Source organism: Convolutriloba macropyga, chromosome 14, assembly GCF_964194025.1.
Source record: "Convolutriloba macropyga chromosome 14, txConMacr16.3, whole genome shotgun sequence".
NCBI classification, from domain to species: Eukaryota; Metazoa; Xenacoelomorpha; order Acoela; family Convolutidae; genus Convolutriloba; species Convolutriloba macropyga.
The window spans coordinates 23,042,102-23,061,051 of NC_134481.1; positions in this window are offsets into that span (position 1 = coordinate 23,042,102).

Genomic DNA, 18,950 nt, shown 5'->3' on the forward strand with positions numbered 1-18,950 from the left:
GCGTAATTATCTGAATTTCATCCTTAGGTGCACATTTTTTTTATAGAAATTCGAGCAACTAAAACTATGATTTTGTGTCTTCGCTGCATTTAAAAAGGTGAAACAAAGAGACTTGCAAAAGAAGTATAAAATTAATCTTTTTACATCACGCAGATAAAGACTTTTGTTGACGCGCGCAGTCGAGCACTCGCAAGCTCAATGACCCAGAAATCCCTTTCAGGTTCTTATTGACTTTTCTTGAATATCGACGCTGTGAGAGCAGGATTTTTCCCTAAAAAGTAAAAACAATGTGATCAGAAAATGTTCTTTTAAGTCAACGATATTTTAAAATGTCCCAAGATGAAGGCAACAGCAGAAAGGGAATACACGAAATGCTTTTTAAATAGCCGCCCTCATCTCAGCCGGCTATTATAGCGCTCCTATTTTTTTTACAATTCAAAGAATTTGAATTGTATTGGGGCGCTTTTTTTTAAGATCTGTTCACACATTTTCATGATTTTTGAAGTCAAATTGGAGTTGTGATTTTGGTCACGCCGAAACAGAAAATGGAGCGAAAAAGCGAGTGGTTTTGCGGCGTGAATTTTTTTCGCTCTAATTTTAAAGTAGAGTGAGAGAACGGTGTTTGAACAAAACTTCGCTCTCGCGCGAGTGGTTTTTTGTTCACATGTGGCAATTTCACTTTGGTTTTTCCTCTTCAATTTTTTGGATTGGAATTTTTTCTAAATGGTTTTCCCAATCCATTCATAGTCCGTTCTAGGTCCAGTTTTCTGTTTAGTCAATGTAAATTCTTTGAATTGTACGTCAGGAATTGTCCTGCCATGTTTTTTTTTTACTTCGTCGAGCAAAAAAAATGTTTCGCTTTACCTCATTTTGCCACTTTTTCAACATTTTGCGTGAAATCTTTTGAATTCTCTAGGCTAGTTTCTCTCTTCTTTCATTCAGATGAAGTTGATTTAAATGCCTGAACACATGAAAACCAGGAATGTTTTGACTCAAACCCACTGTCAATTTGTTCGTTTGAAAAGTTGGGCTAAAATTCAAATGTTTTTGCCTAATAAAGAACGGAATTAACTCTTCTAGAAATTTAGTTGGCTCTGAGAAAAAGTTTCAAAATTAATGACTAAACAGTTTCACATTAGGAAGAACAATTTTGAATTAATTTAAGGTTACCTATTGCTACCTATCGTAAAATCTCCTCTCCCCCTCTCGCCCCACACCAAAAGCGCTGCGGTTGGGACTAAGCATTTCTTTCTGCTGATACTCTACTATCTACTGCTAGATAAGCTTGGACTGTCGTTTGAGAGAAACTGGCAAGAGAACCGTTTCATGTGCAGAATAATATTGGAGATATTTTCGTTAAACAGAAAAAAGTTTTTTTTGAACCCTTGCCAAAAGAAAGCTTTTTCAAAAGATTCTGAATGAAAACGAATTTTCAAATTTTAATTTCTATCAGAAGGGACTCCCAAGTATTTAACAGACTATTTTGATTGCCTTATTTCGCCCTTAAATGATTTTATAAATCTACTTTTTTGATCGATTGCATGAAAACATGTGCTCTGTCTTCTTGAGGTTTAAAAGTAGGCTATTTTGGTGGTCGAAGTACTGAGCTAACAGATTGAGTGAGTTCCCAAGATTTTCATTTGATGCTGATAGGTTTTGAATTTGGAGCATGTTTGACAGTCAATTTTTTTTGAGAAAGAGTTTATTATTTTTCTGTTTTTTCGCTTGTTTTTCTATGGTGTTTATTTTTCTTTCAATCAGTTGTTTTGTTTTTCAATAGCTGGGATATGACACTATGCAAAGACAAATTTTGTTTGACAATTGTATAAAACATGTTTTTGGTGGAGAACATTTGAAAATTGCATCAGACATTGTTGTTAAATTCCGAATCCTTTTCATAGGGGTGCCGTGACAGGTACAAACTTAACCAATTTGCCCATATGTGCAGATAACAAAACTTTTAAAGCTATAATTTGTATTGTAATTTGTTTTCGATTGATGGGACATTTTCACCCTTCATATCTCTGAAAACTAAAGGAGTTGCTACATGATCAACTTGAACTCAACAACTCGCAGATGAGTTCTCTCAGCAACTGCACTATAAGTAATTATATAATGAATCAAGCTGTTCGCATTGGTTGACGTTTGCATTGTTGAAATTATGGGCTGTAAGTTATTTGTAGTAAAAAATGTATCAGGGGATTTTATTCCCTTTTTCTAGTCAAAATCCACCATATTGAGATCTTTTTCTTCAGTAGCTGTTTTTCAGTTAGATTGTCAAAGTCTCCAGGAAAACAGTCTCACGCTACAATTTTTAGGAGTGTTATGAGATATTCCAACAATAAAGATTCCATTGACAATCAACCTATTTATATCCAATCTGGCATCTCTAACAGGTCGCTTTTTCTTGTTTCTGAAGCCCAAGAAGAGAAAAACATGTCTCAGAAAAATCCTCTCAATATGGTACCAAAAATTGCTAAAATCATATTTTGTATATTTTGAATACCAGTTCTTGTCAAAACCTGTCTTATGACGATGAAGAGTAAATGATTGATGTACTGTTAGGGTTTTTTTGTATAAATATTCATTGTTGAGTGATGTGACCTGCAATCTCCGCCAAAGAAAACCACCTGTTGTAAACTGGTGGGCACCTCCACTGAAATTAACGACAGTTGAAGCAAATTAACCAATTGAATTCTTGGGAGGCGCCGAGGTTATAATAAATGCTGAATAAACACCGTTCTTCAATAGGTTCCGATGTGATCCTTTTTAAATTCATGTGATGCACAAAAAGGTTTTCAACTATGTTGTTTTGGAAAAACGACAAAAATTGGATCAAAACTACTACAGCTCTGTTACTCCTACTGCATTATATTCTTGAAGAATTGTAGAAAAGAATTATGACTTTGAATATACACGTGATCCTTTAAGTGTAGTAGTTGTCCAGACAACGCATCTAATACTACCATTACAAGCATCAACTTGTACGAAATTGCGGACAAATTCTCTCAGTAATAAAGATATTTTTTGTATAAAACTGCGAGGTAGGAAAGATACTATTATTTGGTCGGTAATTAAATATCGATATCACTGAACATAGAGATTTTCTGCAGGGTTAGAGGTGCAGGCAGAAGGAAGTGTTGAAGATTCAGTTTAGGAACTGTTTTCCTACTTCTCAGCTTGTAAAACTTGCATTTTCTATCAGTAATGCTGCATCCCTCCTTGTGCGCTAGGTTTCAAGCAGAAGAAACGTTAGAAAATGATTCTTGTTATTTATTACATGACATTTAGTCGTAAGAAATTCAAGCTTATGATCTGTTGATGAACGCAACAATTCAATGTTGTTGTTTTCTCTGAGTTGTTGCTCAAAGGGGGAACTTTTTAAACACAACAAAATATTTTTCCTTTGAAATTTAGAACGCTTACTTAGAAAATTACACCCTGTTTATTCACAAAAATTTTCAAAGGTAACGTAAAAAATGCCTAAGTCAGCAAAAAATGAACTTAAGTGAAAAGTTGCTTTACACGCTTAAAGAACAAAGTTATTTTTTTCCTTAGAAGTTGAAATTGCTGCAGTCATTTGGCCTTACAATGGCGTTCAAATTCTCCAGACTTTTCACCTAATTAAAACATAATACTCCTCTTAATTAAAGGTGATACTCCTCTTATTTATGTACCCTGGCCAAACAGTACATATAACTCATCGAAAGTTAAAGTGAGTTCTCGAAACTGTGTTTTTGTGTTCTCGACTGATTGCGAGTAAACGGGTCTAAACTCTCGTACGTAGAAATTTTTCCCAATTCTCAGTATTGAATTGTGAGCTCAACATTACCCTCTAAATCAATTTGAAGAGAGATTAGTTCAATCCCGAAACAGACAATTACGCTCGGCGTGAAGCCCAACCTATTGTAAAGCGTTTTGCAAGCAGTGAATTTTTCATCAGTCAATAAATTTTTTGATGATTGCAAGTAAAGATAGGTAGTTTGGACGCTTGTGTTGTCTCAATATCTCCTTCGATAAATGTAACAGAATAATGAACAGTTAAATGAAGTTAAGATTATAAAGAAGTGTTTGCACATTTGTTAGAACCGAGCAAACGTATGAGCTCACTGGTGGCTGAACAAAAAAATGTACCCTCGAATTATGCTAACAAAATAACATGTAAGATTCGACATTTCCTGTTTTTCTATCACAGACAGTTTTTCAATTTTTCAAATTAATGGCTTGCATTAACTGTGAACCCTTTTTTCAAACAAGATTCCCGTAGAAAAATCGAACGAAACGTTTGGAGGTCAATTTTTACAATTAATGCTACAGGAAAATATCCCAATCAAGCAAACGGTCTGATCGAAATCGACACTTCAATTGAAGGGAAAATGAGCCGAAGTGAATTGAATCCAACGATCAAGCAAGCTGAATGTAATGTAATAGTTATGTAATAAATTAGAAATAAAACATTGCTAACCATTACAATAAAACTGCGCATAGCATTTGCAATTTTAAAGACTTTTCCGGCGCACTAGAAAAATAAAAATATGGTCACTTTTCAGAGATCTAGTGAATTCAAGCTCTAACGGACCGCTGTCCATGGCCATGCCTCTCATCCACTGTGGGATGAAATCGGAAAAAAGCGGGCCGGTTATCGCTGGATACCGGCTCACAAAGGACAACATAAAATAGGGTTATCTCAAAATAAATCTATTTTCCAGTTACATAACCACATTTTCAAAAGTCAACTGGCTTGATAAAAGTTTCAATTTTTATTGTCGTAAGGTATTATGTCGAATGGCTACTCTGCATAATTTTGGAGCGTCTTCTATAAATATTGACATTTATTAAAATTGCTTTTTATGAAGGTTGAGTTGAAACCAGGTTTCCGTAGTAGAAAATGTCATTAACTAGAGCGTCTAATATTTCGCGTCTATGAATTGCAAACCGATTAAGTTTATATTGAAAACCTAATTAAATGGATATGTTGTTTCAATAATTATACTTCTTTATTCATTCGCCAAAATCCTGCCTGTTGTGAATATAGAAAATTGCAGAGTTTTTTTCACAATTTCCACTGGTGCTAGTCAATAGACCGGGCTGCATCATCAGATTCATATCCAGCAGATGTTAATGAGTGTTTAGTGGCAAAAGTGTGCTTTGTAGTTTGATACGTTTCAAGCTTTTTGAAGGCTTTCTGCCATAAAAAACGTAAAGAAGGCTGATCAGAAGATGAAATAAAAACTTTATTGAGCATTATTCCAAAGAAACTAACACTGCAAACTTCTTGCGAAAACTGTGTCAAATGGTGGTCTTTTTAACAAACTTCTTTCCTGTGAAATAAAAATACTTTAGTGGAATACTGTTCATTTTAGACGCTCCGTCAAGTACTCAAAGTAATTTACCGTGCTTGTTTGGATCTGGAATTAGATGGCCGTTAAGTATCAATCTTTGCCCGACTAAATGAATTGGAAAAATCAATTGGATTTCCAATAATTGGCAATTAATTGACTGCAATAAATGATCGGTGACTCCAATCTAATTGCAATAATTGATTGAAACCACACCAATTTATTCCCATGTATTGGAGAAAATTTAAACTATATTTGACTGGGTTAGAAACCTGAAAACAAAGTAAAAATTCTTGGACTACGATTTTCTTTCACAGATGGTGCGTATTTGACATAGTTTGGTGTTCAGAAAATTTTTCCGTTCAAAGTTTTTGAATTAAAAAATTGAATGCTTCGGATATTATCTGCATTTTTGTGACAATATGAGTAGTGTAAAAAAGAGTTGCGCATAGCATTTGCAATTTAAAATGTTTTCCAGTGCACTACAAAAACAAAAACACGGTCACTTTTATGAGATCTTGTGAATTCAAGCTCTAACGTACCGCTGTCCATGGCCATGCTTCTCATCCACTGTGGGATGCAATCGGGAAAATGCGGGCTGGTTATCATTGGATACGGGCTCACAAAAGACAACTTAAAATAGGGTTATCTCAAAATAAGTCTATTTTCCGCTTACTTAACCTCATTTTCAAAACTCAGCTGGCTTGATAAAAGTTTCAATTTTTATTGTCGTAAAGTATTATGTCCAATGGCTACTCTGCATAATTTTGGAGCGTCTTCTATAAATATTGACTTTTATTAAAATTGCTTTTTATGAAGGTTGAGTTGAAACCAGGTTTCTGTAGTAGAAAAAGTCATCAACTAGAGCGTAGAATATTTTACGTCTATGTATTGCAAACCGATTAAATTTATATTGAAAACCTAATTTGATGGATAAGTTGTTTCAGTTATTATTTTTTTTACATTCGCCAAAATCCTGCCCCTCGTGAATATAGAAAATTGAAGAGAGTTTTTTCGCAATTTCCACTGGTTCTAGTCAATAGACCTGGCTGCATCATCAGATTCATATCCAGTAGATGTTAATGAGTCTTTAGTGGCAAAAGTGTGCATTGTAGTTTGATACGTTTCAAGCTTTTTGTAGGCTTTATGCCACAAAAAACGTAAAGAAGGCTAGTCAGAAGATGAAATAAAAACTTTATTGATCATTATTTCAAAGAAACTAACACTGCAAACTGTTTTTGCGAAAAGTGTGTCAAATGGTGGTTTTTTAAACAAACTTTTTTTCTGTGAATTAAAAATGTTTCAGTTGAATACTGTTCATTTTAGATGCTCCGTCAAGTACTCAAGGTAATTTACCTTGCTTGTTTGGATCTGGATTTGGATGGCCGATAAGTATCAATCTTTGCCCGACTAAAAGATTTGGAGAAATTAATTGGATTTCCAATAATTGGCTATTATTGACTGCAATAAATGATCGGTGACTCTAATTTAATTGCAATAATTGATTGGAACGACACAATTAATTTCCCACTTATTGGAGAAAATTTAAACCATTTTTGTCCTGGTTAGAAACCTGAAACCAGAGCAAAAACTCCTGGACTACGATTTTCTTTCACAGATGGTGCGTATTTTACATAGTTTGGTGTTCAGAAAGTTTTTCCGTTCAAAGTTTTTGAATTAAAAAATTGAATGCTTCGGATATTATCTGCATTTTTGTGACAATATGAGTAGTGTAAAAAAGAGTTGCGCATAGCATTTGCAATTTAAAATGTTTTCCAGTGCACTACAAAAACAAAAATACGGTCACTTTTATGAGATCTTGTGAATTCAAGCTCTAACGTACCGCTGTCCATGACCATGCTTCTAATCCACTGTGGGATGAAATCGGAAAAAAGCGGGCCGGTTATCGCTGGATACCGGCTCACAAAGGACAACATAAAATAGGGTTATCTCAAAATAAATCTATTTTCCAGTTACATAACCACATTTTCAAAAGTCAACTGGCTTGATAAAAGTTTCAATTTTTATTGTCGTAAGGTATTATGTCGAATGGCTACTCTGCATAATTTTGGAGCGTCTTCTATAAATATTGACATTTATTAAAATTGCTTTTTATGAAGGTTGAGTTGAAACCAGGTTTCTGTAGTAGAAAAAGTCATCAACTAGAGCGTCGAATAATTTACGTCTATGTATTGCAAACCGATTAAATTTATATTGAAAACCTAATTTGATGGATAAGTTGTTTCAGTTATTATTTTTTTTACATTCGCCAAAATCCTGCCCCTCGTGAATATAGAAAATTGAAGAGAGTTTTTTCGCAATTTCAACTCGTTCTAGTCAATAGACCTGGCTGCATCATCAGATTCATATCCAGTAGATGTTAATGAGTCTTTAGTGGCAAAAGTGTGCATTGTAGTTTGATACGTTTCAAGCTTTTTGTAGGCTGTATGCCAAAAAAAACGTAAAGAAGGCTGGTCAGAAGATGAAATAAAAACTTTATTGATCATTATTTCAAAGAAACTAACACTGCAAACTGTTTTTGCGAAAAGTGTGTCAAATGGTGGTTTTTTAAACAAACTTTTTTCCTGTGAATTAAAAATGTTTCAGTGGAATACTATTCATTTTAGATGCTCCGTCAAGTACTCAAGGTAATTTACCTTGCTTTGTTTGGATCTGGATTTGGATGGCCGATAAGTATCAATCTTTGCCCGACTAAACGATTTGGAGAAATTAATTGGATTTCCAATAATTGGCTATTATTGACTGCAATAAATGATCGGTGACTCTAATTTAATTGCAATAATTGATTGGAACGACACAATTAATTTCCCACTTATTGAAGAAAATTTAAACCATATTTGCCCGGGTTAGAAACCTGAAACCAGAGCATAAACTCCTGGACTACGATTTTCTTTCACAGATGGTGCGTTTTTGACATAGTTTGGTGTTCAGTAACTTTTTCCTGTTCAAAGTTTTTGAATTAAAATATTGAATGTTTCAGATAATATAAGCATTTTTGTGAGAATATGAGTAGTATAATAAATAGTTGTGAATTAATACTAGGGGTCCACCTACAGCAAAAAACGTCCCCGCTGATTTTCCTTTTCTTGAATTTGTTTTGGTTTTGTTTATTTTTCGATTCTCTGAGACGTTTTTAATTTTTTTATTCAGTTTGATTTATCATCCAGACTGGCGACTGTAGCGTTTGTTTGCTTAACCGTTGTTAATTGTGTTTGTGGTTGCTATTCATATTTTATTTCAATGGGCGTACTCTGCGGCACCAAGACACAAATTTTACTAGCCATGAAATATTTAGTTGTTTGAAAATAAAGAAACTCATAGGCAACAATTTATATTTGGGCTAATCCTAAACAGTTGCTCAGGAGCACACTGAATTGCTTGACTAATTTTCAGTTTAGTGTCTGCCTGACATTTCCGAAGCCCTCATATCTACTTTTATAAACACCTAGATGAAGAAAATTTGTAAACTTAGCCTGCAATGACCCAGCATTTGTCTGGAATACTTGAAATTTTCCACATTTTGTGCAATGCCTGTTTACTTTTATTGATTGTTTTGGCTACTTTATCTGTGCGTTGTTTGCTGAAGGCCTCGATTTAACTCTTCAAGATTGGGCCTCCTTCGTGTATTTTGCCGACTCAACGCATTAATTTATTCATTTGCTCTAAAAAACTCATTTCGCCATTTTTTGGTATTAGTTTTTTGCTTATTTTTATCTTGTGTTAAAATTGACAATTTATGTTTTAACTTCCCCTGTTTAAATCAAATAAATCGATGGAAATAACAAAATAAACTAACTGACATAGCACATATTGAATCAGACCCCAAATTGATGTGCATTTTTGGTCACTTCCCCAGTTGAGAGGTCGACTTATGAAAAAACCGTGGTCGACCAAAATTGGGTATGGAAAGACAGTGGTCGACTGGAATGGATATGATAATGGATATGAAATTGGGTAATGGATATGATCCGGCTTTAGGTCGACCTTAATTGTCATGGTTGACTTTAGGGCGACCGAAATTGGACATGGTCGAGTTCAGGTTGACAGATATTGGTCATGGTCAATCTTAGGTCGACGGTATTGGTCAAGTTTGATCTTAGATCGACCGACCGATATTGGTCATGATCGACTTTGACGCAAAATCATAAGAGACAAGCGGTGAGTGCGGTGCCATTACATAACTCAGGTGGTTAATGCGGTGAAAAAGATTTTAGCCTTAGCTATTTTAGGGTCTTTGGTTTTTCTTTGGCTGCTAAGTCAGGTGCACTCCTTACGGAGCTCAGTAGTGCACAGGCTCTAGTCTTCAAAGAAACTAAAAAGGCTCTTACCAAAAGCTAAGACAAGTTTACTGCTGCAAAAATCTGCTTCTGAGAAACCCTATAATTTTGGTTAAAAAAAAGACCTATGAGCAGACTTTAGGTCAACTGTACCGGATATGAAAAGACCGTGGTTGACCTATATCGGGCATGGAAAGACCGTTGGTCGACTTATGGAAAGACTTTAGGTTGACCCCTACCAGGATATCGACTGTGTATTTAAGATGGGGAAATACCCCCAAGGTTTACTTTATAAGTCTTTCCATAAAGTCGATCTCTCAACTGGGGTTTCCTTACAATATATATTTTCTTCAAAGTCAACATATTCCTAGGAAAAAGAACAAAGTCAGAATGTGGGCTTTAATAAGCTGAATGCTTCCTACTGCCCAGTTGGAAATGCCATCCGGAAGTGGCCTCTAATCAGACCGTGCCAGATAAAAGTAACCTCTGATAAGACCATCCCCGACCAAAGTATCATCTGATCAGACTAAAGTGCATTCGAAAGACCGCGTGCAGTTGAAGTGCGCTCGAAACTGTCTCTGATCAGACTTTTCGAGACGGAAAGGACCTCTGATCAGACCAAAATCATACCATTGTCCAAACGATTGTGCGCTCAAAATCACTTCTAATTAGACTATTGTGCGCACAAAAATCACTCCTGATTAGACTTTTGCGCGCTCGAAATCTCCTCTGATCCGACTCAATTGCGATCGAAAGAATCTGATAAGTGAATGGTTTTCACTATGAAAGAATTTTTATATAATATTTTTATTTAATAAAAATTGATTTTTGCATTATTAAATTCATATAAAGAAAAACCCTTCTAAATGTATAATTGGTAAGGAAAAGAAAACCCAACTGCGAAGAAAAAATTTTTTTTAGTATACCATTAATGCATGTTTCGAACTCAATGGTTGAATTTAGACAGCTTTCCAGATAAAACTTCGTAATCAAAATTTCCTCTGGATGTTTCTGTGATCAGAATGCTGCTTTTTGTTGCCTCCTGGCAGGGCCAACATCTCTCGGTAAAAAAAAAACAAACAAAAAAACTTCCGCTCGAAATGATTTCTGATCAGACTAATGTGCGCTTGAATCCACCTCTGATGAGACCATTCCCATGCTGAAGTGACCTCTGATCATACCATCCCAGACCGAAGTGACCTCTGATCATACCATCCCCAGACCGAAGTGTCCTCTGATCATACCATCCCCAGACCGAAGTGACATCTGATCATACTATTGTGCGCTCGAACCAAATCTCAGACCCTGTAACTTTGGTCTTGGAACATACCGTGTGCGTTGGACGTGGTCTGATCAGAGGTCACTTCCGGATGGCACCTCAACCTGGGTGGGGATGTTGTTTCGAGTCATTTTTTGATTTTAATACATATTTAGTGACTGATGAAGCCGTGCATGTTTCACTTTTTGAGCTGCAAGAAGTTGAAAGCCTCGAAGAAGAGTTTGCTAATGACGCAAGTGGAGAACCTCGCTTTGTTTTAAAAGGTTGAGGTTGAATACAATGAGGTCAAAGTTGTTTTCATATCGGATACCGAAGCCAGTAATAATGATGGAACAGCAGAGAACCTGATGCTTCATAGCTATGAGAAAGTTACTCTCATTTCGGCTAACAAAACGCATGTTACGATAAACGGTCCGAGCGGAAGAGGTATTTTCTTTCTTGAAGTTTCGGATATTCATGATATGAAAAAGAGGAAGACTTTTTATTTTGCTTTTGATTACTTTAATAGGTTTGTTTGAATGTATTTTTGTCCCATTTTTCTTTCTGTAAGAGTCTGTGGCTGCTGCTAATTCACCATGCACATATAAACAGTTTTCATGTAAAATAACGCATGTTGCATAATGCATATATTAGGAATGTTGGTAAAAATATATTGTGTATTGGTTGCAAAAAGAACTGCTGATTACCCATGTAAGTTTTAAGTAAATTCGTCTGAATGGTACAGCGTTCTTTATTAGTTATATTTTATTGTACATTCGGCCGCAAAGTCCCATACCGTTTGAAATTCTTAAAAATTTATCTCATAAATTGTGCAAACTGACCTCACTTTTGAACTTTCCTGTGCGGCAATAAAAAGCAGATTTATCTTACTTCGTTATGATGGGGACAATTGTAATGTTTCTCCAATTTTTCCGCAAAATAGATTGTTCTTTCTTGGATTTAAAATACAGTCAAAATTGTATACGATTTCCAAGCTTAAACAACAAGGCGTTATTTCAGTTTTGGTCACTAAAAACTCAACTGTTGTTTCTGATGCGAATTTTTGAAATTGGACTTGAAAAGCTGTTGACCCCTTTAGAGGCCTTTTTCCAATGTTGGCAGCTTTTATATTTTTACTGTTCTGGCTCAGGTCTCCCAGGTGCTGGTAGAGTGTGTCACTGAAAAGTTTAACATTTATCTGTTAAGGCCATTAATAGTTTGTTTTTTAACATTATTTTTGCAAACTTGTCTGTGTCCGCCACGTAATGTTTTTACGTATTCAGCTGAAAATGAAGCCCTGCCCTCCTCAGCTTAATCTTGTTTTAATATTGACGATTTCGTTTTAATTAATCTGGACTGACGCAGTTGAAATAATTTTTGCCTTCCTTAGATGAATTATTTCGTTGACAGCAACGACGACGTTTTTATCTCGAGTCTGACCGCTACTTTTGACTGCTCAGTACAACTCTCGTGCGACCAATTTTTGCTTCTATTCTCGCCTCCTTGTGTTGGAGATCGCGCTCTAGTGTCGTAATTTCAAGAGATATCGGAGATAGAAACAGAACTTATAGTAGCTATACATGATGAGCACTGATAACAGGCGAACATGATGAGTGCTGATTACGACAAGAGAGCGCAATCTCCAACACAAGGAGGCGAGAACAGAAGAAAAAATTGATCGCACGAGAGTCGGACCGAGCAGTCAAAAGCAGCGATCAGACTCGAGATAAAAATGTCGCCGTTGCGGTCAACGAAATAATTCGTCTAAGGAAGGCAAAAATTGTTTCAAATGCGGCAGTCCACATCAATTAAAACAAAATTGTCAATATTAAAACAAGAACAAGCTGAGGAGGGCATGGCTTCATTTTCAGTAATGGTTTTACGTATTCCGCTGAAAATGAAGCCCTGCCCTCCTCAGCTTCTTCTTGTGTTAAATCTGACAATTTCGTTTTAATTGATCTGGACTGCAGCATTTGAAACATTTTTTTCCTTCCTTAGATGAAATATTTCGTTGACGTCAACGGCGACATTTTTTATCTCGGGTATGACCGCTGCTTTTGACCGCTCGGTACGACTTTCGTGCGACCAATTTTTGCTTCTGTTCTCGCCTCCTTGTGTTTGAGATCGCGCTCTGCTGTCGTAATCAGCGCTCACCATGTTCGCCTATTATCAGCGCTCATCATGTATAGCTATTAAAAGTTCTGTTTCTGTCTCCGGTTTCTCTTGAACTTCGCTCATTTCCCCGAAGAAACTCTTTTGGCCTCGTTTTTTGCGATGAAAGCTTTTGATTATCTTGCTTGTTAGATTTATTAGTCTGCAATGTTTGCACTAAATCATTAATCAAACTAACTAAATAAAAATTTTTGTTCAACTGGATGGCAGACATCCGCGGCTAATTGTCCTCCTCTTCAATTCTCGTGACTGCTTCATTATTTAGTGCTCTTTCTAAAGCTTTGTGTAAAGTCTTATTCGGGTCGCCCAAGTCCTTTCTGGGGTCGAGTTGCACCTGACTGTTTCTATGTCCTCATGCAATCCTCCTTCAAATTAAAAGTTCTGTTATCTGAGTAGACTCTTGGGGGCTCATCATTCAAAGCATAAATTTTTAAGTTGGATTCATAAAGTGGATTTGTGTCATCTGCGAACATATATGGATCACAACAGAGAGGCAAATCAATAATACGACGAACAAATAACAATGGTACCGAAACAGAACCCTGTATTACACCAAATATGATGACCTCTACATGAGATAGGCAATCGCATAATTTAACGCAATGGTTTCTGTTTGTCAAATAAGATTTAATCCATTCCAATGCAACGCCTTTAACAAAAAACGAAGCTTCAATAGAGTGATTAGCTCTGATGGTAGGTTTGGTGTTCAAAGATTGATTTCAATCCTCACTTTGTTCAGTACCCAATATCGGTTCTATCACCGTGGTAATTTAACCAAATCAGCAAAGAAATGTCATTTTCCTTGATATTGCTTGAAAACTGAGCTTTGACCAATCAAACGTCTATTATGCTTTCTTTACATCTATCAAATTTGTGTGCAGAAAATTCCGCTGTACCACGGAATTTTCGTCCTGACGGGATAAGTCAAGGAATTGTTGTTCTTCATGGGATTCATTGAGCAGGTAAATCTGTTATCTGTTATTTAGGTAACAGAACTTCAGGCGGTAGAAAACAGCTGTCAGAACAATCCGAAACAATTCATTGAAAATGAGTTAAAAAAACCAAAAGAGAACAACGTTTCATAGGACCGAAAGCAACCGCCATATTACTAAACCTATACATGCAAGATCAGCCACCTCTCTTTTTCTGAGCATTAAAACTTCTCTAACTTTCGCTTCTTTCATCGAACTTTCCAGGTACGTTAACGGTGACCCCGAGGTTTGAAATGCTTTAGAAACCCCCAAAGTTAAGAACAAAAATGTCTAGTGCCCGGATTTTTTGAAAGTGTTTTTATTATTGACAAGAGCTCACAGTGTGCAGGAAAGCTTGCAAAACCATTTGATCCCGTGAAACGGTCCGGTAACAGTGTTTTTGAGGAATACGGTTCCATCTGTGTTTTATTTATAGGCTTTTGTTGTTCAAACTGTTTCAATAATTTTGTTCGAAGCCCGAACTCTTTTTCGACGTTTTTGACACTTAACTCAACGTCTTTTCAATTCTTTGAAACTGTTGTTTTTTTGAAGATTTCAAATAAATTTTAGGTTTTATGGTATAATTTAATTCAAATAATGTCAATTTCAAATCCGGATGACTTTGAACGCTATTCTGTTATAGAGAAAACATGTACGACTTGATAAATACTATTCGACACTTTAGGGAGTACTCACTTGAAAATCTAAAGATGGCGGCTTTTCTTGTCAAAACCTGACACCAGTTCACATTTCTTCTTTTGTGTCATGATGTTAAGGCCTCAAACTCGAGTTAAAAATCGGTTTTTAAACAAAAACAAGATTTTTCTTGAAATCAGTACAACGCTCAATATTATTGGGTGTTGGTTTTCTATTAGGTTGAAATCTCTGTCACCATTAGCAGCCGCTCGTGTGCAATATTTTATATCTTCAATTAGTTGAGTGTGGTACTTTTTGAAATAAAAAGTTGGAAGTTAAAATAATAAGTAGATTAAAGTAGAAGAATATTGGTTCAAAAAACGAAGCTTCACTAGAGTGGTTAGCTCTGATGGTAGGTTTGGTGTACAAGGAATGAAATCAATCTTCATTTTGTTCAGTACCCAATGTCGGTTCTATCACCGTGGTAATTTAACCAAGTCAACAAAAAAATGTCATTTTCATTGGTATTGCTCGAAAACTGAGCTTTGACCAATCAAATGTCTATTTTGCTTTCTTTACATCTATCAAACTTGTGCACAGAAAATTCCGCTGTACCACGGAATTTTTGTCCTGACGGGATAAGTCAAGGAATTGTTGTTCTTCACGGGATTCATTGAGCAGGTAAATCTGTTATCTGTTATTTAGCTATAGAACTCCAGGCGGTAGAAAGCAGCCGTCAGAACACTCCAAAACAATTAAATGAAAATGAGTTAAAGAAACAAAAAGAAAACAACGTTTCATAGGACGGAAATCAACCGCCATATTACTAAACCTATACATGCAAAATCATAAAATCAATCACCTCTCTTTTTCTGAGCAAAAAAACTTCTCTAACTTTTGCTTCTTTCATCTTTGAACTTTCCGGGTAAGTTAACGGTGACCCCGAAGTTTAAAATGCTTTAGAAACTCCCAAAGTTAAGAACAAAGATGCCTAGTGCCTGGATTTTTTGAAAGTGTTTTTTTTAATGAAAAGCAAAAAGGCGGTCAAGTTGAAGATCTTCACAAAGCTGAGCCTAAAAATGTCTCTAGTATTGCCAGTCCTTTTAAATGTTTTGCACTGCGGATCAACAAAATCCACTGAACTCCAACTCTTGGAATGTTTTCAAAAAAAATGGTAAAGTAGATAAATGGAAACAAGTTAACCAATTATATCAGTCACTTTCGCTTTCTGAATATTTTGTCTCTCTCGATCTTCATGCTAATGAGTGATGAGTGACGTGCTTCTGCTTTGAAATCTTGTAATTGACAATAGTGAGAAACTGAACTCACCAAATGTCCAGATGAAGAGTGAATTAGAGAGAAAAACTAAAGGAAAATTGGCTCGATAAATGTGTTGACATCACAAGCTGGTCTGGACTAGAGAAGGACGATGCTCAACTTGATGTGGAAATGCGTTAATGCCAAGTTTTTTGAAATCAAAGTCTGCACGTGGCAGTTTTTCTGTAACTAGCCTGTACAGAAGCAAGTGGACTCTAATTTAGATGCATGAATTGATTTTCTCCGATACATGATCAAAAGTTTTATAAAAATTTACAAAATTTAAAATATAGCACGAAAAGGGACCCTTATAAGCCAGGAAGCTTCATGGGAGCAAGCATTGAATAATTAACTTATACCTCAATAATAAATGTAGAATACATGAACAGTCTTTCAAAAACGTTTCAGTTTATAATTATTGTATTCATTATACGTTCTGTTAACTTCTTGAGTGCAAATTCAGTTAAATTATATTTAACGGGCGGTATTGCAAGTTAGTTTTTTAGCATTTTTTTTAAGTTCGGTGCTTTAAATTTACCTGCTATCTGCGATCTTGTAAAACAAAACGTATTATTGGTAGAATAATTTTCAGTTACTTTGCTAAATTGAGCATAGATCAACTTGTATTTTATGAGCTCTTTTAGGTAAAATTTGTATATGGACAGTACAATAATTTTCAAAACAACTCAGTAAAGTGTTCACATTGGCCTTTATAGTATATAATAAAGTTTATAAATTTTTTTTCTGAAAAACGTAAAATCGATTCAATTTGTTTTTGGAGGTGCATCCATACATTTACAAACCATACGACATGATAGGCTGTATACAGTTTTTACAATAAACAAGCAAAAATTGATTTGTGACAAGCGTTCTCAATCGCTTAAGAACAAGATTTTGAGGCCAAATCTTTTTGACAACTTCTCTTATATGACAATCATATTTGAATTCGCGATGAAGAAAAAGACCTTGATATTTTACACATTCAGATTGATGTAAAGTATTACCGCTCAGAGTGACATTAAGACTTACATAAGAAAAAGTTTTCTGTTGTGTCTTGAAGAGTTAAAACGCAGCATATTTTCTGCAAACCATGATTCAATCTGATTGAGCTCATCATTCAAAGCATAAATTTTTAAGTTGGATTCATAAAGTAGATTTGTGTCATCTGCGAACATATATGGATCACAACAGAGAGGCAAATCAAATATACGACGAACAAATAACAATGGTACAGAAACAGAACCCTGTATTACACCAAATATGATGACCTTTACATGACATAGGCAATCGCATAATTTAACGCAATGGTTTCTATTTGTCAAATAAGATTTAATCCATTCCAATGCAACGCCTTTAACAAAAAACGAAGCTTCAATAGAGTGATTAGCTCTGATGGTAGGTTTAGTGTTCAAAGATTGAATTCAATCCTCACTTTGGTCAGTACCCAATATCGGTTCTAACACTGTGGTAAATTAACCAAGTCAACAAAGGAATGTCATTTTCAGTGATATGCTCCAAAACTGAGCATCGACCAAACAAATGTCTATTTTGTTTTCTTTACACCTAACAAAATGTGTGCAGCTAAATCTTCAACCGTGAAAACCACGGTCTTTTAGTACATCTTTTTATACGCTTGACACTCACTGCATCGTAAATATAGTTAAGATTCACCACGGTATTTTCGTTCTGACGGGATACGTCAAGGAATTGTTGTTATTCACGGGATTACTTGAGCAGGTAAACCTTTTATCTGTTTTTTAGCTAACAGAACTCCAGGCGGTAGAAACAGCCGTCACAACACTCCCAAAACAATTAAAAGAAAATGAGCTTAAAAAACCAAAAGAAAACAACGTTTCATAGGACCGAAATCAACCGCCATATTACTAAAGCTATACATGCAAAGTCAGCCACCTCTGTTTTTCTGAGCAATAAAACCTTCTCTAACTTTCGCTTCTTTCATCAAATTTTCCTGGTAAGTTAACGGTGACCCCGAGGTTTGAAATGCTTTAGAAACCCCCAAAGTTAAGAACAAAGATGCCTAGTGCCTGGATTTTTCGAAAGTGTTTTTATTATTGAAAAACATATTGGCGGTCAAGTTGAAGATCTTCACAAAACTAAAACTATCCATGTCTTAAGTGTCGCCAGTCCTTTTAAATGATTTGCCCTGCGTCTCAACGAAATCCGCTGAATTTCAACTCTTGGAATGATTCCAACAAAATGGTAAAGTGGATAAAAGGAAACAAGTTAACCAATTATGTCGATCAACTTCTCTGTCTGAAAAATTTGTCTCTCTCGATCTTCATGCTAATGAGTGACGTGCTTTTGCTTTGCAATCTAGAAAGTGACAATAGTGAGAACCTGAACTAACCAAATGTCCTGATGAAGAGTGAATTCGAGAGAAAAACTAAAGGAACTCTTCTACAGAACTTGTAGGTAAGAAAATTGGCTCGATAAATGCGTTGACATCACAAGCTGGTCTGGACTAGAGAAGGAGGATGCTCAACGTGATGTGGAAATTTTTTAATGCCGAGTTTTCTGTAGTAAAATTCGTCACATGGCAATTATTCTGTAACGAGTCTGTGCAGAAGCTAGTGGACTCTAATTTAGAAGCATGAAATAAATTTTTCCGATGCATGATCAAATGTTTGGCAAAAATGTCTGACAAGTTTGAAAATGTGGCACAGAAGTGGACACTCCAAAGCCAGGAGGCCGCATGGGAGCAAAAAGTGAATAATTAACATATAACTCAGTAATAAATGTAGATTACATGAACAGTCTTTCAAAAACGTTTTCATTTATATTTATTGTATTCATTATACGGTCTGTTAACCTCTTAAGTGCAAACTCTGATAAATTATTTTAACGGGCGGTATTGCATTTTGATCTAACGAAAAGTTGTACAGAACCAGACGTTTGTACGTAAGTGAAATTTTTAGCATTTTTTTTACCTGCTTTGATC